The sequence below is a fragment of the Hydra vulgaris genome, chromosome 07 (assembly GCF_038396675.1).
Source record: "Hydra vulgaris chromosome 07, alternate assembly HydraT2T_AEP".
NCBI classification, from domain to species: domain Eukaryota; kingdom Metazoa; phylum Cnidaria; class Hydrozoa; order Anthoathecata; family Hydridae; genus Hydra; species Hydra vulgaris.
In genome coordinates, this window is record NC_088926.1 from 31,393,880 (window position 1) to 31,421,269 (window position 27,390).

Below are 27,390 nucleotides of genomic sequence, written 5' to 3' on the forward strand. Positions count from 1 at the left end.
ATATATATATAATTGCGATAGAGAGGTCAATAGATTTGGGGGATGTAGGCTGTAATTTTTCTTTTTAAATTTTCGAAAAAATTTAATTTTTACTCATTATTTATAAGCTGACGGACAGTACAATAAAGATCTCAGATTTTACATTTTGCCTCATTTTAGTTGCATCCTTTTTGCAAGCGTGGCTATTTATTTCTCATAGTGTTTAAGAATTTAGATTTTCTCGTAGAAATTGAATTCAATTTGAAAATAGTGCCTATGTTTTGTTAAAAAAGAATAGAACATCAAAAGAATTCAAATAAATATACTGTGCTATTAGCTTATTTTGAACAAAATTTATTTGAATTTTTTTTTTTCAAATTTTATTTGTCAAATCTTGTAACAAATGCAAGTGTTATAAAGAAGGCAAAAAATTGTTATAAATTTTATAAATGTTATGGATATTATAAATGTTATAAATGTTATAAATGTTATTAGTATTATCAATGTTATAAATCTTATAAATGTTATAAATCTTATAAATATTATAAATGCACATGTTATAAACAAATGTTAAAGGAAGGCATTTGCATTAGTTAAAAGAAAACACCTATAAATATTTATAGGAAACACCTATAAATTTATAGAAAACACCTATAAATTTATAGAAAACACCTATAAATATTTATAGAAAACACCTACAAATATTTATAGAAATCTCCTATAAATATTTAAAGAAAACATCTATAAATTTATAGAAAAACACCTATAAATTTATAGAAAACACCTATTAATATTTATAGAAAACACCTATAAATTTATAGTTACAAGAAATGATATAGTTAATAATACAGTTAAAAAGAAAACACCTAAAAAATTTAATTATAAAATATTACAAAAAGCTGGGCATTTTAAAAGTTTTTGGCTTTGCCTGCCAGACAGGAGACAAATGACCAAAAAGTAGAACATTTTCAAAAACAAGAAATTTTGATTTGTCCATCCACAATACATTTTGCCAGTCTATATCTGTCCAACTTGAATGTACTTGAGCCCATTGAAGCCTCTTTTTCCAATTTATTTCTTTTAGAAGAGGTTTTCAAACAACTACTCTACTATTTAAGCCAACACCTTTCAAACGATGTCTCACAGGTCTTTCTGAAATAGTTTTATTATGAGCAGCATTGAAGTTAGATGTTATTTCTGGGCTGTTAATTGTTTATTTCGTTTATATAAGAGTATAATTAATTTGTCTTCAGCCTTTGATATTTTGCAGGAACATCCAGTGTTTTTCCTATCTTTATTTGTACCACAGGCCTTGTTTTAAATGACGAATGCTTAATGCATTAGCTTAATGTGAGTTTGACGTCATAAAATTCTCTTTATCTTTTTATTTTTTAAAGACATCAAAACTACTGCAATATAATAAATTTCCGCTAAACGCGACCATAAAATAAGTAACTCAATTAACAAAAAACAATAAAGAAATGTTATATTGGAATGTTTATTTTCTTTAAATTTTTTAAATTATTATTAAATAATTAAATGAAATATTAAATTTTTTAAAAGTTTAACAAACTTTTTTTTTCTCAACATTAATAAATGCATTAAAAAATTAATTTATTATTTAAAATATTTTTTTTTTTTATTATTATATCTTAGTTTTTAATTTCTGCTTAGCTACTAAAAAACAATTTATTATTTTTAAAAAGTTAGGGGGTAAAAAATTTAAAAATTAACATTTTATTTATTTACTTTACCAGTGATTTGTATTTGTTAACAGCAAGTTTTGTACGTTCAAAACGTATGTATTCTGCAAATTTTTGATGCAGCCTTAGAATTCGTCGACAATTTTTAGTAAAAGAAAAAAAGAAATAGTATAGGACAGAATGGCAAAAAATATTGCAATAAAAATGAACTCTTTATTTTTTCAAGAAAAAGTAAAATTAAAATATTGAACAATATTTATTAATATTTTAAAATAAAATTGACAGTTAAGTTCTACTCAAGCATAAACTTTAATTTTATTATCTATATAAACTTCTTGATCAGATGTGGTAGTAGACATTTCTACGTTTTTGCATATATCTTGCGAGAGAACTCTCAATAATTTCGTTATAATCTTCAACCGACCAAAGACTATGGTTTCCAAGAATTACAACACAATCAGCAAGTACTTCGTGACTCAAAGAGAGTCTTTTATCTGATAAAATATTTGTGACAGTGCTAAATGTCCTTTCAACTTGTGAATTCGATTCAGATATACTCATAATTAATGAAACAAGGCAACATTTTTAAATTGAATATAATATTTTTGAAAAATAGTTTTCCACAAACTGCGCACCGGGGGACAGTCAAATTCAGTTTAAACTAGCCACTTTACTTTTTTCCAATCTCTTAATGCGGCGTCTCTTTAAAAATCAACGCTTTTTAATGGCGTTTTAAAATAATTGCTAAGAAGGTTGATTTCCGGCACTCCCGATTCTAGGTCTTCATATATCCAATGTACTGGATTAATAAATTTCATACTTCTAAAAAGTATAAATTTCTTGAAAAAATCGTTTTTTTAATTTGACGAACTTCCATAATTGATTCATCATAAACAAAACTATTCATTTCTAATGCTACGTTGACATACGTACAATTTTTAACGTGCTTTCGTTTATCGCCAGCCTAAGCAAATGAACCTTATACATAATTTTTATCAGTGACCGTGTAACGGTTTATAAAACTCTCAATAAATTCATCATTTTTTCCTATCGCATGAATTTTGTCTTCTATCTCCAATAGAGTTCGATATATAACTGTTGGAATTTCATAAGCCAATAACTCATTAGTTTCAAATATTTTTGCGACTGAAACTATAACATCTAAGCTGTTTAGGTACAAACCAACTTTGCAAAGGAAAGAATGACACTTAAATGATTTTAATAACTCCTTTACTTTCGCAACAGTTTGAATATTTGTCTGCTCGCTTGCATAATTTTGGTAAGCCATAATAAAAGCTGGCCATGTTTCTAACAGACTACAAACTCCTTTCCTCCTATGTCCAACAAACCTTGCTCCTGTAATTTTTGGTAAATTGTAGTGTGTTATACCAAGGCATTTTGAGGCTGCTTCAACTTCCGCTTTTAATTTACCAGAGTTCCTTAATAGATAGTAGTTAGTAGGGTGGTCCTTAGAGCAATAAAAAAAATTTTTTTTTGAAATGTTAAGCTCCCACCCTTTTAAAATGTTCCTTTGGGTAACAAGAGAGCCTGCGAAAAATATTTATGCAATCAGACAGTGTTGTGAGGTCGCCCAGCTTGTCTTTTTATAGGGTATAGCAAACATGAACACCGATTACGATTATTCCGAAAAGAGTAATTGACTGAAGTGACAGTTCAACAGTATTCTTATTAGTGTTTGTAACTCATAGTTAATGTAATGGCAGTGTAGAGATATAGTATTACTAGTGTAGTGTGTTGTAATTGTTCAATGTTCAAAATCACCACAGTAATGACTAAATTAGCAGGCCTATAAGACAGTCTGTGCCTGCAGTGTTGACTTGAGGCAATCCGGGTAGCAACGTCGGTGATCGGCCACAACTTGCAGAAGGAATTGGAACTGGTCCTCATCATGGGTTATGAGTTTATTTAACTCCTGCACAAGGGCTACACCCCGTTCAGCATTGTCATTTGTGACCAGAAGTTTGTTCACAATTGTTGTGCTTTGCTTGTAATCATCTCTGCCTTCCCATGTTTCGGGGTCCGCGCACAAGAAATCAGAACCAATGTGGAGACTGCTGAGAAGATCACGAGTGTTAGAAGTTACGAAGTCCTCTAAGTTGTGTTGCGATGACTCGCTGGCTTTTAGAATGATTCGTTTTGGACCAGGTTGAACAGATTGTTTGGACTGTAGTGCATCCACCATGTTTCGTTTTGTCTCGGATGAAACGTTTGGATCGAAAAAGGCAAGGCCCACTAAATATTCCAACAGATACCACAAGTGATGTTCAAGCTTCTTGCAAGTAGCTATGGCAATTTTTGTCAAACTGCCTGTAGCTGCAGAGATTCTGAAGCAGTTGAAGGTCATTACGAGGAGCGCTGGCAGCCAGTGGTGCAGTGAACCAGGCTTTCAGATATATGATGACTGTGAAGACGCACATCTTACGGAGGCCTTTCTCTTCAAATGCTGTGAGCTTAAATTGTGACCGGAACATCCAGACTTTGAGTGAGTATATAACTTTCGACATCCATCTAGCGTGATGCATGGCACCTGGTGCCATGAAGTTGATTCCACGTGCAGGATCGGGTGAACCTCCGAGGAAGATGATGGACAGCTGGAGGAGTTCACGATAGTCGTCTCGCACTGACTCACGGAGCAACTGGCTATGAGCAAATTCCAGTGTTTCCTGCTTCACTGCGTACGGAATTTCACCCAACTCTGAGCCTGTCTCATACTTTGTCTGATCCAAAACGGACCATTTCTGCTGAAATCTTTTAAAAAGCAGAACCTCTGGGGCAGACGAGGGGGTAAGGCTTGCTGTAAATGCAGCTCCGGCCAACAGCTCCATTATATGATGGCGACATGCCAAGTACAGCAAATCCTTGCCAAGTGCTCGCTCAATTTCAACACAGGCCCCAATGTGAATTCCAGTATTTGAGCTGGTTGTGTCGAAACACATTCCAATAACACGATCTTGGACTCTCCACTCTTGAAGTGCTTGGACTACCGCTGACGCCTGATTTTTTCCTGTTCCACCAACCATCTTGCTTACCTTCAACAACTGACAGACACCAAAACCTGTAACTATTATTGGAAGGCGGTCAACATGATCTTTGCCACAAAGATCCTGCATTAACTTGCCATCCCAATGTACTGTCAACGGTACATCACTTGACAAATTGTTCTTCAAAGCTGCTGCAATTTCCGACCGATATCTCTCACGTCCACGCTTTATAGTGCTACGGTTTATACTGAGGTCGCTGATGTCATATCCCAAACTTTGAGCAGTTTCAGCAATGACGAAAGTGGCTTTCCTGTTGCTCATTTTGGTGCGATCTAATGCAGCAGCTAACTGAGGTGTTATTACTTTTTTCGTTGCTCTTATTTTTTTTGTTTTGGTGGAGTACAGAACTTATGCGCACTGAATTCACCATCACCATCGATGCGCTCTTCTTCACTGATGTAGTCTTTTTCATCCAACACTGCACTGGCTGAAGCCTGAGCCCATTGGTCCTTCGCTCATTTTCTTTTAGCATTTTCCAGCTCAGTACGCTTTGCCTTCCGTTCTTCCTTGGCTACCAGTGCTGTGTCGATTGAGCCCATATAACCTCGTCGACCAGGTTCCCGCAGTGCGGCAAGAAACTCGAGATCTTCCTGGATTTTTATCATTGTGACAGCGTTAGCGTGAGCGATATCAAGGAGATCGTTCATTTTGCCACAAAATTGGGTTTCATTTGATGTATGCGACTCCGACTGGCGTGTTTTGTGCTTTTTCAGAGTTGACCATTCCTTATACAGTAGCTCCAACTTGGCAATGGCATGATCCTTCCGGCAAGTTGGAATACGAGCAATGTTCCAGACTTTTGTCACCTCTTCAATCACATACGATGATGCTTGGCGTGTTGTGAGTCCAAGATTGAGATGATGATGACAGAAAAGCCCTAGTGCTTCACCATTTGATGCAAGGTGGATGCTGGAAACTGCAGTAGTTGGTTCACCCAGGAGATATAGTGCCGACTTACTACGTGTTGTCATGTTTCACCTACAAAGTGAAATAAAGAACAAATAAAGTTCACACAGTGCGATGGGACATGCGTTAGGCCCATAGGCTATTTCTTAAAATGATAAAATGGTCAATCGCTCATGAAATTCATATTAATTGTAGAAAGTGTTGAGTGATGCAAAATTAATAAGTAGTAAATTGCTTTTAATGCATAAAAAAAATTACAGCAATTGATTTTTTGCGCTGCCTACAAATACAACGAATGACGCAATACAATTTCAACTGGTCAAGGAGCAAAAAACAAAATGAAACGATAAATTTATACTCACTATTCCTGGTTTGAAGATTCCTTTGACTCCTTGTATTGTATTTACTGAGTTGAATTGCAGATAGTGAGACGTTTCTATTGCATTAACTGGTAATTATCTCACAAAACACGCATTAATATTTTGAAAAATGACGTTTATGCTAAATGACGTCAACCAACATGCATCAAAGAATACTTATTACTTAATTAGTTGATGGTTGATATTACTAAACACCTGAATCGACCACAAGGTGAAAGTGTTGATTAGTTTCAATGTTTCATGAACAAGTTTCATAAACTAATTTTTTTTTTAAATAAGCCAAAATAACATTTATAGAACATGCTTGGGCGACCTCTAAACATCAACCAAATGTATAAATATTTTTACACAAACATCTTATCATATAAACGAACAATTCTAGGGGGTGGGAGCACAACATTTCAACTTTTCATTTTTAAGGACCACCCTAGTAGTTAGCGATATAAAAGTCGTCAATTTTTGTTAAATCAGGGGTTTCTTTAAATGCTTCTTTTACTGCCAATTCAACCCTATGATTAATGCGGTGGATTTTTATCAACCATGGGCGACTCTGCTGCAATTGTGTCAGTACACCGTTATGTACACCAAAATTTACACTTGCACCATCTTCAGTTGCACATATCACTTTGTTAGTATAATGTTCAGATCTTATTTTAAATAATGATGCATCTGACTCAAATATGCTGTTTATACTATTAGTTACTGAGTTTGAGTCACTGCCACCATAGAGTGACATGTCCAGCAACTCTGTGACCATGAAGGTCGGTATACTATTTCTTTCCGTTCAAAATATAACCAGTTCTTTTTCTTTGCCCGTTTCTCTTGCTTGACTACCGCCACTAAGAATAGAAAAAAAGTTGCACCGTTTGAGGTTTTCAACACATTTTTCACGTACGGAGTCAGCATAACATTTAATCATTTCTCTTCCGGCATGACTATTCTCATTTCGTTTAATTAAGCTTGCGCCAGTTAATTTTGCACACTTCACCTTAAGTAAAAATGTTAAACGCATCCATTAAAAAAATAAAACTTCTAAGCATATACAGGTAGAAAAATAAAACAAATAGGGTAGATTAGGCTTACATAATATGCTCATAATAACCTTGTATGCTCATAATAACCTTGGTTATTATGAGCATACCCAAAAACTTCTAAGATGTAAGCAGTAAAGCTAAAGTTGCTTTATAATTTTTGAATCAACATTATATGGAACTGTGACAGCAATATGGTTATAACAAGAATCAGTATAATTTGCGTCTAAGAGCAGCTCTCGTCTAATTAAAACGCTATTCAATTTTTTGTTAAAATATTATCATTACGCAAAACATCATCATTCGTTATTAAACATTTAGTTTTGACTTTATTTTAAAAAAAAAACATTTTTGTGTAATACGAACGTGCTCAAATTACCCAGTGTTTTTAATTAAAATTACCTAGTTTAAAGTCCTAAAATTGCAGTGGTTTTGATTGCTTTTTAAATAAAAGCAAAACATTGCAAAAATTTTTAATATTTTAACAATACAAAATATCTTTAAGTTAAATTCAAAAAATTTGTAATTTTATCGCTTTCAAGGTTTGAGTTAATTAAATTGAAAAAATAACAGACTATCTTATTGTTTTTTTTGTTCCCAGTGGGCACAGGACCTAAATAAGACGTCTTTTGAACGTTCAAAAGACGTCCAAAACGTTCAAAAGACGTTCGAAAGACGTCTTTTTTACATCTTGTGCCCACTGGGTTGTTGTTACATAAAAAAAAGTAGTTTTGTTTCAATAAAAAATGGCTTAAAATTTGATTTTTTTAATGATTTTTATAATAAAATTTGTTAATAACGATTCATTATATTCCACAAATTAGTTCAAAATATTATTTTGTATACTTAATAAATATTATTTTTTAAACTTAATTTAAAGTGCTCATATTACCAAGTGGTCTTAGAAATATGAGCACTTAGGCTACTTTTTTTAAAACCTCTGTGTTTTTAAGAAAAACGTTTTGGGTGTCCGAATATCTAAGTAGATCATAAGTAGTGACCCCTAAAAATTGTTTATTTAAAAAATTTTGGACTAAGCATAATTAATTTTAAAAAATTCCAATTTTGGCTTAAGGTGCTCATAATACCCTATTCTACCCTAACAGTTAAATAAAATGTTATAATGGCAAAAATGGTATTTCACTCATATGTCAGAAAAGTTTTAAATCTTACCAGAACAGAAAAATGTGAATGAGGCATTGTAGGATGGCACCCCATTTCATAGGCAATTTTTACCAGATGCGGTAGCAATTTATCATGAATATTTCTTTCTGTGACGATGGATTTAAGTAAAAGCTTTTTGACAAATTCTTAAAATCCACCTGTTAATATATATAAAAATGATTTTTAAACAGAGTTCAACCTCTATCAATTTGATTACCAAATATAATTAATTTATTTTATTTTTTTGCTTGCAAAGACATTTTTTCATGGTACAAAAAAATTAGCGAGAAGCGAATCTTTTTTTATTGATAAAACGCTCATTTCTATTTCACTTAAAATATTTTTTAAGTGCTTACTCCATTATCAACAATAATGAATATGGCGGTAATACGATTACTAGTTATGTTTTTGAAAAGAATAAAAGTTAATAACAGCGCCAAATTTGCTTAACAGCAAAACGTAAATGCTAAATTACTTCAATAAAAAGAAGTTGACATTTCTAATTACTTCAATATATAACAGTTTTTACTTTTAGTAAGTTACTAAAAGTAAAAAACTATTTGTTAAGTTACGTTAGTAAGTTACTTGAACATATAAATTTCGAATATCGAATCTTTTCATTTCTATATATTGTAAAAATTGCCAAGTTTGGTAACCTAACTTTTAAACATTTTTATTTCTGGCATAAAGGAGTATTTTTTAATATCCACACCCTAAAATATAAAAATAGTTGTAGCGTTTATTTAATTTTTAGGAATTAAATAATTAGAAAAAAAAATAAAAAATAGCATTTAACATTTTACATAGAACCAGTACATTTAGTTTGATAGAAAATTCAATTCCATCTTATAAGTTTGGTCTGAGGAGCGGCAAATATTCGTTAAAATAGCCTAAATTTGTCTTTCAATCAAATTCGGGTCTTAAAAAAATGACTTCTTCGGCTCTTAGAAAGGTTACATTATGCAATTGTTATTCTTAAAAATAAAAATTTTTTTTCAAAAAAATATTTTGCCCGCATTTTATTATTTAAAACGTTATTTACACACAAATTTTCAATAGAATAAAACAATTTAAAATAAATTAAAAAACATTTTTTTATGTCATTTTTGTCAATTAGTACCGTGTTACCAGGGTTGTTATCTGTCAAATATGTCTGAGACATATTTTCTGCCGACATAAAATATGTCCCACATATTTTCTATCGACATATTTTGACATAATTTTATGTCTGAATTATTTTCTGCTGACATAAAATATGTCAGACATATTTTCTGTCGACATAATTTGACATAATTTTATGTCTGAATTATTTTCTGCTGACATAAAATATGTCAGACATATTTTCTATCGACATATTTTGACATAATTTTATGTCTGAATTATTTTCTGCTGACATAAAATATGTCAGACATATTTTCTGTCGACATATTTTGACATAATTTTATGTCTGAATTATTTTCTGCTGACATAAAATATGTCAGACATATTTTCTATCGACATATTTTGACATAATTTTATGTCTGAATTATTTTCTGCTGACATAAAATATGTCAGACATATTTTGTATCGACATATTTTGACATAATTTTATGTCTGAATTATTTTCTGCTGACATAAAATATGTCAGACATATTTTTTGTCGACATATTTTGACATAATTTTATGTCTGAATTATTTTCTGCTGACATAAAATATGTCAGACATACTTTCTGTCGACATATTTTGACATAATTTTATGTCTTTGCAATCAATTATGCTTCATAAAACTTTTACTTTAAACCCTATAAGCAAACATCCGTTGTTTCATAAAGGTCTTTTTCTGCCCTTTTTAGCGATGTATCATTTGATAGTATTGACTAATATTGGCATTTATTGACTTAATTATTGATTATGACTTATTTATTGATTATGACTAATATTGACATTGATAGTATTGACTAATATTAACTAGTACTTAGGCATCATTTGATAGTATTTGATAGTATTAAATTCATTTAAGCTGAAGAATTTGAAATATTTCACAAAAGTTATATTCAGCTCATTAAATTCATATTAAGAAGACTAACCGGTAATAATTTATAACTAATTACGAATAATATACTTTTAGTTATAATAGTTATGATTTATTTAACAAAAAAATAATTGACAATTGCATTATAACAGCATAATTAACTGCCATAAACTTGCATAAAATGTTTCGAGTGAAATATATATTGGAATAATTTTTTTTTTCGTTTTCCTTACGATTTAAAGTCAAAAATGGAGAATAATTTATTGAATGAATCAACTATTAGTAAAAATAACTAAAAATGTTTTTTTTTAAATATTATTTTAATCAAGAGAATAACTTTAAGTTTAGTCATACTAATAAAAACCATTTTCAGTAATAAAAACTCAGCTTGAGATGGTTTTTACATTCTAATAAGGAAAATCGCCAATACTAATCCATACTAATTAATACTATCAAATACTATCAAATACTATTAAAATTAGGGGTATTTGGGGTAAAGTCCCTAATATTGTCGAAAAAAAGTTGTTCAAAAGTATGTCAACCTGAGTCTCAAAAGAAGCGTATTTTCATAGAGATTTTAAAGATGTTATTCGTTTGTAATAAAAATAAGTATTTTTTGTATTATTGCTGAAAAACATTTTGTTGACATTTTTTTAAGAGTCTTTAGCATTTTTTCAAATAATTTATTTGCCAAAAAATTTTAAGGAAAAATTTTTATATTTTCTAAAATCTCTATACTATCTTCTAAAATACGTTTTTTTTGAGACCCAAGTTGACATACTTTTGAACAACTTTTTTTTTGACAATATTAGGGACTTTACCCCAAATATTAAAGATCTGAACCCAAATATCTTTACAACTTGACGTGATGGTAAAAAATGAGTTGCATATTTGAAATCAAAATGTGAAATGCAACCCAAAAAACAAATTGTTTGCTCGGCACCAAAAAAAAAAATTTTTTTTATTGACCTTCAATTATAATTGATTGCAAAAAAGCAACAAATTTGATAAACTATTTTTACTTAACTCTGTAAATTAAGTTGAAATGCGCAATAAATTTGTTAGATTGATTTTTTCTTCAAGAATATCAAACAGCAAATAATTCAGATATAAAATTATGTCAAAATATGTCCATAGAAAATATATCTTACATATTTTATGTCAGCAGAAAATAATCCAGACATAAAATTATGTCAAAATATGTCGATAGAAAATATGTCTGACATATTTTATGTCAGCAGAAAATAATTCAGACATAAAATTATGTCAAAATATGTCGATAGAAAATATGTCTGACATATTTTATGTCAGCAGAAAATAATTCAGACATAAAATTATGTCAAATTATGTCGACAGAAAATATGTCTGACATATTTTATGTCAGCAGAAAATAATTCAGACATAAAATTATGTCAAAATATGTCGTCAGAAAATATGTCTGACATATTTTATGTCAGCAGAAAATAATTCAGACATTAAATCATGTCAAAATATGTCAATGGAAAATATGTCTGACATATTTTATGTCAGCAGAAAATAATTCAGACATAAAACTATGTCAAAATATGTCAATCGAAAATATGTGGGACATATTTTATGTCGGCAGAAAATATGTCTGTAAATATGTCGACAGATCTGCCAGACTTATTATGTCGTAACAACTCTGAATATAATCATCACTCACTCAATTCAACTTTTAACATTTAACTCACTCACTTTAACATGTCAACTAAAAAAACAAAAACATACAAGGAAGACGATATACTAGCCGCATTAACTGATATGAAAGAAAATAAAATATCACTGAGAAAAGCTGCGTTCAAACACAGCGTTCCAGTCAAGAAAAGCGGCTACCTTAGCATCTAAAAGACCCGCTTCTTGTACACCAAAAATAATTGATCGTTATTTTAAATGCGTTGCCAAGCAACGTCAACAGACTGGTATAACTTAGGGGTCGCATATTTAGAATTGTGATGAAACATGTTTTTCGGGTGACCAAAGCAAAGCAACTGTAGTGTGTCAAAAAGGGACAAGACGTGCATTTAAACTTACTGGCAACAATGAAAAAATTCATTATACTGTACACAAATGTTGCAACGCTGACGAGCATTTTGCACCACCATTTGTGATATACAAAGCCAAAAGAAACTTTCGTCCTGACTAGGCAAGAGGTGGTCCAGTTGGCACCAAATATTCAATTTCAAAATCAAGTTGGATGGAGCACGATACGTTTATTGAATGCCTGAAAATAGTATTTATACCCGAAACTGAGCAAATTGGTGGTATGCATATTTTAGTATTAGATGGGCCTGCAACTCACATAGCTTTGAAAGCGGTATTGCTGTGCAAAAAACATAATCTTGATTTTTCTACCAGAGCATTATTCACACATTCTACAACCATTGGATAAAGGTGTCTATTGTCATGTCAAACAGGCATGGAAAGAAATTCTTACAAAGTATTACAAAGACTCAAAATGTAAGAATTTAGATAAACAAAATTTTCCACCGTTTCTCTAACTGCTGTACGAGAGTGGTAAATGTTTTACACGCTTTCTTGCAATCGCTGGTTGCCAGTACACTGGCTTATTTCCATTTAATAAAAGAAACATAAATCATAAAACATTAGCAGTCACACAAACGTTTTATCTACCTTCCTCAACTTTAGCAACCTCCGCAGCACCTACAACATCTTGCTAAGACACAGCTTCATCATCTTCAACAGCCGCTGCAGCACCTACTCCAACTACACACCGATTACAATTTTATTCAACTACACCAGCTTCAAGTTTTGATAGGTATCAAGCATGCGTTTAACGTTGCAAAAACAGTATCGAAATAGAGTTGAAGCAGCTTTTTCAAGCATGAAATCAATCGCATGTTAAGAAATCGAAGCAGTGCAACGTCAAAATCTGACGGAAAATGTATTAGCGAAGAAAATGTGATCGATTTCCTTAAACAAAAAGTACTCAAATGCCTGAGCATAACAATGCTAAGTAACCATAGCAAAACAATAATGAAGAACAAGTACCAGCAGCCAAACGATTAAAAGTTGCAAAATGTAAAAAGTGTAGAGTACAGTTACAGAAATGTTGCAATGCTAAAATTCGATGTCAGGAACGGTGGTGCAAAGAAAAATATTTACCAAAGATATATGTAGTTGGAACTAAATTTTGGTTGTTGCGAAAACGGTATAAACTTTAATATAGTTTCCTAAATATAAGTTGTGTTAAATAAAATAAAAAATAAAAAGTCAAAATTTAAAAAATTTCAATGTTTTCTCAAGTGTGCGGTTTTATCAAAATGTCACCTAAAACCGCACAATTTTTTTCTTAACATTTTATTTTTTCGATAATTTTTTTTTTTTTAAACATATATTTATATTATCTTATGTAGTTTTTTATTATTTATTTAAGAAAAAAAAAAAGAAAAATTTGTATTGATAAGTGTGCGGTTTTACCCGGTTTTACTCTATAAAATATTTTAAAATGTGAAAATACGTACCTTAAAAATTAGACTTGAACAATTATTGACGGAACCAACGAAGTATTCTTGCTTTGTCGAACGCGCTGTAAAGAAAGGCTGATTTTTTTTTTGCTGCCAGTGATAAAACTAGATAACTCTAATATTTTAATGCCGAAAAAAAGTTTTGCATTTTATATATTCCCGTAGTTTGGACTAGTGGGTCTTAATTCCCACACCCACCTTATAAACAAGCATATATAATGTAAGCTAACTTTTTTTTACATGCCGTGTTTCATGGTGCCAGATCTCGATAATAAAACTTTAAAAAATAAGGTATTCAATAATGTGTCTAATTAAACTTTCTTCTAGAAGAAAAGCATGTTGAACATGTTTATCATTAACAAATCGTCCCCTCAGTATTATCTTGTTCTATCTACAAATTTTTTTTTTTTGCAAAAACCAATTTTTATTGTTTAAAAAAGTATGTATTATTTCCACTTATCAATAAATTATTACCTTCTCTGCTTCGCCAAGATTTATTCAATTTGACTTTGTTCTAATTACAATTTTACGTATTTTGTTAGTTTTATCTTATTGTATTTCACTTTTTTAAAACATTTTAGTATTATGATGTTTTAATGCCCAAATCTGCAAATCAAATTTTGAAAATATCAAAATAAAAAGTCAGCGCAAGTCGCGTGACTTTTTATTTTGATATTTTCAAAATGTCGTCAAGTAAGTTTATTGGTTTAGTTACAAAAGAAACAGTTGACTTTGAATTACTTAATACCGACTCGTAAGTAGTTTCTATTACTATGGTAATTTTAAAATTTGAAAATAAAAAGGAAAATTTTATTTTTCTGATAATTGGATTCCATTTTATGTTCTTTTAACGATAAAATAGTCAACTATTATATCGTGCATTATCAACTATTATATAAGTATCGTGCATTAAAGGGTTAAAATAACTTAAGACTAGCTCTCATACACAGTACTAGTAGTTAACTAACTATAAATCTATATGTATAAGTATATATATATAACTATATGTATAACTATATATATTGTGCCTTTAAATAACTATATATATATTGTGCTAAGTCTTTAAGTAAGACTAAATTCTTTATATTATTTATTTCCTAACTGTAAAAAAATAACTTATATTACCCTGCTAATTACGATGCTTATGAAATTCCAATTGTCATTAATTTTTGATTTTTTTTTTAATATTATGTTGTTTTTAAATGTAGCTAAAGTTTATACTTTTTATTTCTACAGTGTCGATTCAAGTTTCCACAATAAGCTACTACATACGGATTTAAAAATAGTTGTGCCAATAAAGCAACTCTCGACAAAAAAAAAAGTTGGACGTAAAAGAACCAGAAATCCAGATAGCTGGAAATGCAATGTCAATAAAAAAAGGCGTCAAGCTGGCCAGGAGTATAAAAACAGGAATAAAGTGGTAAGAAGAAAGAGAGAGATCAATAATGAGAAGGACTGTACTAACTGTAAATTTAAATGCCACATTTATTTTCCGCAAGAGCAACGGGAGTTACTATTTAACAAATTTTGGGGACTCAATGATGACCTCAAAGCACACTTTTATAGTGAAAATACAACACGTATTGTGAAAAAGTTAAACGAACACTTGCAATTTCATCGAGGCGGCAATACTCATTTGCCTACTTTTTTCACCTGGCAGGGATTCCCATCAGAGTTTGCAAACCTTTCTTTTTAAACACTCTTGACATAAGCCAACAAAGAATTTCATATTTTTATAAACATTTCCAAACAGATACAAACACGCCTACCCCAAGAAAACAAGGTAAACATACAAAAAAGAAAACTCCTGACGCGGTCAGAGATGGCGTTAGGAAACACATATATAGTATTCCGGTTATAGACTCGCACTATTGCCGTGTATTAACAAATAGAAAATACTTTGAGTCTGAATTGTCTATTAGTCGACTGTATGAGCTTTACCAAGACTTTTGTCAGCAAAAACGATTTCAACCGGCTAAAAAGCACTTATACTCTGAAATTTTTTTAACTGAGTTCAAAATTTCTTTCCAGCAAAGAAAAAAAAGATAGGTGTGATAAGTGTGAAATTTTTAAAATCAAAAGTGCTGAAGGTATTTTAAGTGATTGTGAACGGGCTCAGCATCTAAGTCACATTGAACAAAAAGAAGATGCACGCGAAGAGCGCAAAAAAGACAGACAGTCAGGACATCCTGTTCTCTGTTTTGATTTACAAAATGTTTTAACAGTTCCCAAGGCTGAGATATCCAACTTCTTTTATCTTAGGAAGCTGTCTGTTTATAACATGACAGCACATCTTTTTTTAGATAAAGATGTTTATTGTTGTATCTGGCCTGAAAGCCAATCTGGCAGAGCCGGAAATGATTTGGCATCTGCAATCCTACGAATTTTAGAATCTGTGCTTACCACCCATCCACAACTTAAGAACCTCATTTTATGGTCAGATTCTTGCGTTCCGCAAAATAGAAACAGTATTATGAGCACGGCAATAAAGCATTTTTTAAATGCTCATCCTGATGTTGAATCTATCAATCAAAAGTTTTCTGCCAGCGGACATGGCTGTGTTCAAGAGGTTGATGCGGTTCATAGCAGCATTGACCAAAAATTAAAAAAAACTGAGGTATACAGTCCACTGGGTCTGATCAGAATACTAAAGTCTGTAAGGCGACAGAAGCCTTTCAATATCCTGCAGATGAAAGATGTTGATTTTTTAAATATTCAAGCTGGAGCTAAAAGCTATAACTTTACCAAAGTGCCCTTTACTCAAGTAAAGTTGCGATAACTTTACCAAAGTGCCCTTTACTCAAGTAAGTTGCGATTGCGGTTCTGTAGTAAACGGACGTGCTTTTGCTACGAAAGAAATAAAATAATAAAATTGATATTGCAAGTTTTATTTATTTATTTATTTTTCAAATCTTGTCAATAATGAGTTCAAAACTTAACACTGAAGTCTCAATAAAATTAGTTCGTGAAATATTTCAAGAAATGTTCCAAAAACAACAAAAAGATATTTTAGCGTTAATAAGTGCAAATTTAAAACTGGCTAACGATCGAATTGATGGATTGCTAAAAGAAATTAATATATTAAAGAATTCTTGTGAAGTTTTAAAAAAGGAAAACGAAAACCGAAATACCGATCTTAAAAAAACAAACAAGCAGATGATAAAGTATGAAAAAATACAAAAAGACATTGAAGAAAGTCTAACGTTCTATCAGGATTGCCATGATAAAAAAGTCAGCGATTTGGAAAAAAAATTGATAAATGATAAAAAAGTCAGTGATGTGGAAAAAAAAATATGGTCGAATGCAACCATAGGGGAGAATGAAAAAAATAGATTTAGACAACTAGAAGATCGTCAAAGGAGAAACAATCTTCGAATCGAAGGAGTCAAAGAAAATGATAACGAAAACTGGGATGATACGGAAGTAAAAATAATAAACCTTCTTGAAAATAACCTCAATGTAAAAGATGTAATCATAGAAAGAGCGCACAGAACTGGTATTATCGATATTAAAAAGCCTAGAACAATTGTAATTAAGTTACTAAATTATAAAGACAAAGTAAAGATTTTAAAAAACGCCAACAAACTAAAAGGTTCTGGAATTTATATTAACGAGGATTTTTCGCTAGAAACTACTATAATAAGAAAGAAACTTCTTGAAGAAAGCAAAACGTATAGGATAAACGGTAAATATTCTGTTGTTATATATGATAAGCTCATTGTTAAAGAATTTAGAAAAAAAAATCATGTTAAATGATTTTTTTTTTTTTTTTTTAGTTAAATTTATATTGATTTATTTTTTTATTTAAAATGGCTGATAATATTGTTTTATCAAACATTAATTTTAATTCACAGAAAAAGCCAATAATTTTAAACAACTATTCGGATCCCGATCATAATTTTTTTAACGATAGTCAAGTAATTAAAAATACTAACCCGATATACTATAACCCAAATTCAAAAATTATTGATAAAGGAATGGAAGATAATTCGTTTTCAATGCTTCACATTAATATTAGAAGTATTCAAAAAAATTTTGAGTCATTGAAACAATTTTTACATAAAATTGACATTAGATTTCAGGTAATTTGTCTCAGCGAGACATGGTGTAACGATGTAAGCATTGAAAACAATTCCAATTTTCAATTACCTAATTATAAAGTAGTTCATCAAGTTAGAGCATCAAACAAGGAAGGTGGAGGTTTGTGTATATACATAAAAAATTCAATTTTATTCAAAAGGAAACCACAGTTAAGTTCAACCACTAATGATTATGAATCTTTATGTGTTGAAATTATTAATAAAACTTCAAGAAATATCGTCATCCATGCTTTATATAGACCGCCCTCAGGAAGTATTAAGGCATTTGAAAATCACATTAAAAGTATAATTAAAAATTAAATCATCTTTAAATAAATCGGTTTATATTGTTGGTGACATTAATCCAAATATATTAGAATACGACAAAAATAAAAACATAAAGAACTTCTTTAACACAATTTTTCAAAATAGTTATATTCCCCTAATCAATAAACCAACGCGAGTAACTAGAGAAAGTGCAACATCTTTAGATCAAATTATTACAAATGATTTCGTAAATATTAAAATAAGGACAGGTATATTTAAATCTGACATTTCTGATCACTTCCCTATTTTTATTCTATCGCAAAAATGCATCGACTATGATGCTCTTAGTGATAGAAAAAAATTAATTACAACACGGTTAGTAAACGACGCTTCCATCAAAAATTTTGATAAACTTCTTACTGGTGTCAACTGGGACACCCTACAACTAAATCTAAATGCCGATAAAGCATATGATATCTTTTTAACTGAATTTCTTAATCTTTATAATAAAGCATTCCCGGAAGTTACTAAAGTTATCAAAACAAAAACACTTTTAAACCCCTGGATCACGAGAGGCATTCTTAAATCCTCAAAAAAAAAAACAACGTTTATATAACAAGTTTCTTAAAAAAAAAACTCTTAAAAATGAAACTAATTACAAAACCTATAAACGGCTATATGAATCAGTTTTAAAACGCTCAAAGAAACATTACTATTCGGAACAATTATTTAAACACAAAAATGATTCGAAAAAAACATGGCAAATTATAAAGGAGGTAATCGGTAAAAAACGTTTATACGGTAATTTACTTCCGAAAAATCTTAAAGTTAATAACAATTGTATTGTAAATAAATCCTTAGTGGCCGAAACACTTAATCAGTTTTTGTAAATATAGGTCCTATTTTATCATCAAATATAGGAACTTCTAAAATACACTTTAAGTCTTACGTAACCTCAAACAACATTAGTGTTGTCTAATCCTAAACTTACGGAAAATGAATTATTAGACGCAGTCTCTTTATTAAAGCCCAAAAAAAGTGTAGGTTTCGATTCTATAAGTAGTAATGTCGTTATTAAATCGATAAAATACATCACAATTCCATTATTACATATTTTTAATTTATCTTTAAAACATGGTGTTTTTCCAGAAAACCTAAAAAGTGCAAAAATCATTTCAATTTTAAAATCAGGCGATCCTTCTGAAGTTGCAAATTATCGTCCAATCTCAATTCTTAATTGTTTTTCTAAAATATTAGAGCGAGTTATGTATAATAGGCTTTATTCTTTTTTAAATGTAAATAATATTCTTTACCATAAACAATTTGGATTCAAATCTGGCCATTCCACCGATCATGCAATCATTCACCTTGTTCAGGACATATTTAAATCGTTTGATAAAGGCAAGTATACCCTTGGTCTTTTTATCGATTTAAGTAAAGCTTTCGATACAGTCAATCATCAAATCCTTCTATCGAAACTCAAAAGTTATCGTATAAAAAATACTAACTTGTCCTGGTTCGAGAGTTATTTGACTAATAGGAAGCAGTATATAGTTTATGTTGAAGGAAAAACTAATTATGAGACAATTACATGTGGTGTTCCTCAATGATCAATTTTAGGGCCACTTCTATTTCTTGTTTATATAAACGATATAAATAAATTTTCTAATATTTTAAATACAATTTTATTTGCAGATGATACCAGCTTGTTTTATTCCAATAAAGATATCAATATATTATTCCAAACATTAAACAAAAAACTAGACAAACTAACCCAATGGTTTAAATCAAACAAGTTATCTTTAAATATTACTAAAACAAAATACACTTTATTCCATCGCCTACCACGGTCGTTTGCAGGAGAAAAGTTATTATACGCATGCGCAGTGGAATTACATATATTAAAGAATTTTTAAAATGGCTACAGTAACAGCGTTATAAAAACTAATCATTGACAACGAGTAGTTTGTTCAATTTTAGATAATTAAATAGGTTTTTAACTAGTTTTTTCATGAAATTATTTTGAAAATAACTTGTAGCTGTACGAAGAAATTTTTCAAATAAAATACAAGACCTCTGATTGTGAATAATATCTACTTTCAGCTAAAGCAACTTTAGTGTTTTTGTTTACAATTTTTAAACCTTTTTTAAAATATTTTTGAGCGTAGAAATTTTTTAATTTAAATTTATTTAGCAAGATGAACCTTTTATCTTTTTTGTATTTTTTGCTTATATGAGGATTCAATTTTTTTTTCAGGGTTAAAAGAAAATCTTAATCATTAAACTTTTGTAACCTGTTGCTATGGTACTCTTTTCTGATGTGGCTATATATATATATATATATATATATATATATATATATATATATATATATATATATATATATATATATATATATATATATATATATATATATATATATATATATATATATATATATATATATATATATATATATATATATATATATATATATATATATATATATATATATATATATATATATATATATATATATATATATATATATATATATATATATATATATATATATATATATATATATATATATATATATATATATATATATATAATGTTACTAACAAATAAAAATATTATGTTACTAACATATAACAATATTAATAAGTTAATTATAATATAAGTGTTTATATTATAAAATATTATAAGTATTTTTTACTAATTTACATATATTTTATGTAAATTAGTAAAAACCACTTATCTAACTTTTTTCTTCAACTTTAAGTTTCACCATTGCTGGATCATCAGGAAGAGTTACTAAATTTAAAAAAAATTCAATTTATAGAAAAAATTATTTTACAGGAAGTTATAAATTATTACAACTAAAAATAAAAATAATTTTTTTTAAATTACTATATTTTTTTTGGTTGACGGGAAGTTACAGGAAATAATTATTAAATAAAAATTCTTTGGAATGGGGATAATTTAATTTGGTCATTTGTTTTTATAATTTTTTAAGAAGAATTTATTTTCGTGTTTACATTTAGAAATTAATTCAAATTTTTAATTTAATAAATTTTCCTGATTTAAATGAGTAATTATTTCAAATTTTTCTTGCAAACATAACATACATTTTTTGGAAATATTATTATTTAGCAGGGCATTTAATATTGCTCTGCTCTTTAAAAACATTGAACACTCTAAAAACATTGAACACTTGAATTTGCAAAATACACTAACATAATTTACACACACACACGCACACACACACACACACACATATATATATATATATATATATATATATATATATATATATATATATATATATATATATATATATATATATATATATGTGTGTGTGTGTGTGTGTTTGTGTGTGTGTGTGTGTAAATTATGTTAGTGTATCTATATATCGAATCAGCAATTCGTGGTAAACCAAATTTAATCATTTTTTTTCCAAAAAAATAATATTTATTTGATTAAATTCTTTTTGCCCGGATTATATTTTTGGCGTTTGTTTAAAAGTGATATTAGAACTATTTTCATTTACTCTTACTCCACCTATGGTAAAAACCCATTTCAATTACATTTTAGCTTTAGAAATCTGAAAAAATAGCAACATTCGCAAAATAAAATATGATTCGAAAAAACTTGAATCTTTTTTTTCAACTCAATAAAAGCTTGATTCGCGAATCGAATCGATTCGCAAGGCCCATATATATATATATATATATATATAATATATATATATATATATATATATATATATATATATATATATATATATATATACACATACACATACATACATTATATTATTATGCACTCTTATTTATGATCAAAATTTTGAATGTTATTATTCCAGGCTTTCGATTTAGTCAATAAAGTTAAATAAATCAACTGTATTGCCTGCTTCAAAGCAATACCATTGGTTATGTTTTTGATTTTATCAATTGAATGCTATAATTTTGATTCTATTTATTGAATCATCAGTCTGGTTTTGTACATATTGATTCAAAATTAATAAATTATGATAAAAATTGATTTAAAACAAACAAATATTATAGTATATATTTTTTTAGTATTCCAACCATATTTGGGTCTTGAAAAGGAAACTAACCTGTTGTAAAGAAGGGAAAAATAAACTAAAGCAGAAAGACTTTTTCTTGGAACTCTATATAAATATTTTTTGTATTTCGTGTTTAAATTTTTTTTATTTTTTAATGTTTTTTAGCTTGAAACTGTTAAAATCAATATGAATATATTTAGAATATTTTTTACATAAAGATTGAAGGGATGAAAAATGTATTTTATGCATGAAGGATATTTATATTTTTATTTGAATTATATTTTGATCTTTTATTTTGTGTTGAAATACATGCAACAGTCAACACTTTAATGAGAGAATTTGTTTTGTTACTTGCTAATGAATCTTCATATAATAAATATTCTTGGCATTGAGGACATATTGCTTTACTAATTGGCTTGAACTTAATATTTTATACAATACAAAAAAAGCAGAAAAGATGCTCGCATTTTTTTAAAGTTAAAGGTTGCTTTGAAATTTTACCGCATATATTACATGAGCAATGTTGCAAATGTGGATTTAACTCATTATTTAGCTCTGATATATCTATGTCTTCATCTTGTATTATGGTTATTGCTTCTTTTATGGTAGTGAACATTGCAAATGTTCACATCTTTGAATCAATTTTTTTCATCTTACTTTATTTCTAGATTGTTGTTTAGAAATTACTAAACCTTTTCTAAGCTTTTTTACTGATTGGCAAGTAAAACAATCAGTGTGGTTTCCACTTAGTACAGAGACCAAGGGCAGTTGATGTTTTTCTTGAAAGCACATTGTTCATTGTACAATAACATTTTTTACACATTTTTGGAGGATGGACAATTTCCAAATCTGTCAATTCAACATGAAACAGCTTCTCTAATTTTACTTTAAGAATTTCTCCTATAAAATAATGCTTTTTACCAAGTAACTGTCCACAATCTCTGCAAATGAGTTTAATATTTTTGTTGTGAAGTTCCATTTTATTTAATATTAGACTATATAAAAAATTGTATATATATATATATATATATATATTATAAACAAATTTATTTTTTACAAATCCTTGTAATTCATCCATATTTATTAACCAATTCCTATTTATTTATTCTCTTTTTGAGATCTCTTTCTCTATTTATCTTTATATGTATATATATATATATATATATATATATATATATATCTATATTTATATATATATATATATATATATATATATATATATATACACACACATCGGAAACGAGTACCGTAGCAACAGGTTACAAAAAGTTAACGATTAAGACTTTATTTTAACCCTGCAAAAAAAAATTGAATCCTCATATAAGCAAAAAATGCAAAAAAGATAAAAGTTTCATCTTGCTGAATAAATAAAAATTTTAAAATTTCTACGCTCAAAATTTTTTTAAAAAAGGTTTAAAGATCATAAACAAAAACAGTAAAAGTAGCTTTAGCTGAAAGTAGATTTTATTCACATTCAGTTGTCTTGTATTTTATTTAAAACATTTCTTAGTATAGCTGCAAGTTATTTTCACAATAATTTCATTTTAAAAAATAGTTAAAAGTCTATTTAATTATCTAAAATTAAACAAGTTACTCGTTGTCAATGATAAGTTTTTAAAAACGTTGCATCCGTAGCCATTATTAAAATTCTAAATTATTTTTAACTCTACTGCGCTTGCGTATAATAACTTTCCACTTATTTCTCAAGTCTAAACGACCGTGCTACATAAAAAATCCGATATTCCCTTAGAACTTCCGGACCTTTTTATTGACAATCAATTAATAAAGAGAGAGCAATCAATAAAGTTTTTAGGCGTGTTTCTAGACAAAAATGTAACCTGGAGGGAACATATAGGTGTAGTTGAAGATAAAATATCAAAAAATTTAGGTATAATGTACAAAGCAAAGCAGTTATTGCATCAATCTTGTTTAAAAAACATTTACTTTTCTTTTATTCATTGCTACTTAAGTTATGCGAACATTGCTTGGTGTAGCACTAACGCGACGAAAATAAAAAAAGTGCTTAGCAAACAAAAACAGGCTATAAGGATAATTTCAAACGTAGATCGCTTCTCACACACACAAACACTATTTAATGAACTCGATATCCTAAATGTATATAAACTAAACCTCTATCAAGTTCTTATTTTCATGTTCAAACTTGATAAAAATATATTACCAATCTTATTTTATTCAATTTTTGAAAAAATAAATCACATATACCCTACTAGATTTTCAAAATACAACTACATCCAATCCAAAACTTATTATTCCGCTACTAAATTCTCTATTGTAAACCGAGGACCAAAGTTGTGGAACATAATATTAAATAATGAAATGAAAACTAATTATTCTCTAAACCAATTCAAAACAAAACTTAAGCAATTACTTTTGTTAACTGAAAATGAATTAAATTTTTCTAATAAAACTTCTTTATATTAGAAATCAATAATTAATATTTAATTAATTAATTACTTTAGATTATTAATACATAATTAATCAGTAATTGTACATATATTTTTATCATTTTAAATGATAATCTTCTTTTTGAGAAATTTATTTTTTATTTTTGCGTTATTTATTAATCTTTTACTTTTATTTTATTCTGTTTATTTGCTTTTACTTAATTGGCAATGAAAAGTATTATAAATATAATTAAATAAGTTAAACTATAAAATGCTCTACCAATAAAATGTTTTTATATAAAATCATATCTTCTTATTTTTCAAACCAATTCTTAAATGTTATGTTTGTCATTTAATATTTTAATAAATTTTGTTTCTTTTATTTTACAAAGCAATTGTTATATCTTATTTTTTGAAAAACTATAAATTTTAAACGATATGCGATATATTTAAATTTTCTTTTATAATATATAATAGAGATATATACATTGAAACTATATTTTATTGTCAAACTATATTTTGTCTAGTAATGACGCATTTTTTGGGGCTTAATGATAAGACTAAATTTGTCTTCTTCTAGCCCCGGTCATGTAATTATTTTTTTTATAAGTTACGACTGTAAATTTTTTTTTATCGGCAAAGTGTAAATAAATAAAAAAAAAGCAATTAAAATACTATTCCAATCATACTTTTACTGTTTCATTTAAAACAAAACATGCAGACGGCTTCACCTCAGTTTTTGCAGGTGCCCAATCATTAAGAAAAAAGAAATCTACACCATATCCCATAACTGCACCAAAACTGTCAATTCAGACCAAAAAAAGCCACTTACTTTCAAAAGAAAAGAATGAAGATATTAAAAAAATGATGCCCTACATGCCTGAGATTGATAGAAATTATATGGCAACTCTTTGTGTTTAGTAATTCATGTGCATCTCCCATGTACTTTTCTTAATTATTTTCATGTCTTAATATAATTGTTTCATGAAAAAAAAATGTTTTACTTGAACAAAACCAAATAATGTCTAAAACAGGGGTGGATCCAGGTCATTGTCCTAGGGGGGAGGGGGTTATATGACCAAAAAAAACGATTTTTTCAGCTAAAACCACTGTTTCATTTGATCATTTTTCTAACTAAGTTCAATAATTCTTTCCGGCAAAGAAAAAAAGATAGGTGTAAATAGTGTAAATTTTTTAAAATCAAAAGTGCTTAAGGTACTTTATATGATTGTGAAAGGGCTCAGCATCTAAGTCATATTGAACAAAAATAAGATGCACGCGAAGAGCGTAAAAAATGCTTATAAATTAGTTTTCTAATAAATATATTAAATGTGTATATAACTAACTATTTTTTGCCAAAAATTCAAATGTTGCAAAATAATGTTTTGTATTTTTATTTTTTTTTTAATTTCTATCAATAAAATTTTGAAGATTGATATTTCTTAAGATGAGGGGGGGGGGGGGGGGGGGAGGGAAGGAGGGGTATACACCCATATTTTTAACCGTCCTTGTTAATAAAAAAATACAAAAAATAAACCAAAAAAGACATTTGTGCATGTTTGGACAAACTATAATTAAAAAAACCCAAAGAAATTGACATAGAACATTATACAATTTTTGTATTTTGTAAAGTTTGTCAGTAATTTGTTTTATCTCAAAAGTCAAAAATCATTTTTTTAAACACTAAATACACAATAATTTTCTAAAAATGATTTATAATGGTATTGTATATTGACCTTGACAATTTTATAATAACAAAATTTGGTGCAAAGTTTATTTTGAACATTTTTAGGGCTTTTGAAAATTCAAATGCCTTTTTTTCAAAACCATAGTTTAGCGACATAGAACAAGATAATACTGAGGGGACGAAATGTAAAATTGCAATCTTTTTTTATTACTTTCATAATTTGTTGTAATTTTTTTTTTAGTTAATAAAAGTTTCATTCGCGTTTAAAAACAATTTCCGTCTCGTGAAGTAGGTTTTGTAAAAAAGAATCAGTATTAAATAAGTTACTTTCAAAGGGTGTCACACTTGAAAGAACTTGTACACATTTTTGACAGATCTGATCTTTTTTTATCAAGCCATCTGCAATTGATTTCAAAACCTGTGTTTTGAAACTGACTGTGAAACTGAATCAGTTGTAACATTTTGTAATGCATAAGGTTGTAATTTTTTTTTAAATAATGCAGTTGGCTTAAAATCAATTGCTCATTTATAGAGATGATTCTAAAATACTATGTTGGTAATTGAGTCAATGGTAACTGCAGCAGAAGAATCTGATTAAGGGAGACAATTACTGTTAGAGTTAAATTGAAAGAAATACTAAGACATTTTTATATGCTGATTTAAATTGCATTGCTGTTGGTCTGTCACTCCGGGCTCCTTTGCTTCGTATTAAAGCAAAAAGAAATTCTAAACAGTCCTGACTAAATTGAGCCGTGCAAACATGGAAAAAATCCTCATGAAGCATCTCGTTTGCAAGACAAAGAATATTAGAAATAGTGACATCTAAACAACCATGACTGGTTATACCTTTTTGGCTGCGAGCACCAGAAAAATGCCAACCTCTAATACAAATTCTTAAATCTTTAAGCCGTTGTATAAAACTAATATTTAGAGTTAAAGCAGAGCGTGTTGATTAATCTGCTTTTAGTTTACAAAAGTTCAAGATGTCAAATAAAATATCTATATTTTTAACAAAAAAGGCTGTCATTTTCTTTCTTAAATGAAGTAAATATATTTTAAATATAAATACTGTTTATATAAAAGTGTTAAGCGGAAATTAAAATACTTGTAAAATAACAATTTATGTTTCTAAATTCATTTCCGAATAGAAAGGGATTAA

The 27,390-nt window shown here is 28.7% G+C and overlaps 1 protein-coding gene and 1 long non-coding RNA gene across 2 annotated transcripts in view; both read left to right on the top strand.

The window, feature by feature from the left end:
- LOC101237339 (receptor-type tyrosine-protein phosphatase delta) overlaps positions 1-27,390 on the top strand; it is a 544,974-nt gene that overhangs the window by 122,591 nt on the left and 394,993 nt on the right. The gene's annotated exons all lie outside the window — the stretch shown is intronic.
- LOC136082410 (uncharacterized) lies at positions 20,011-22,469 on the top strand. The gene is made up of 2 exons (XR_010639664.1): positions 20,011-20,393; positions 22,153-22,469. It is a non-coding gene; the product is annotated as an uncharacterized LOC136082410 (long non-coding RNA).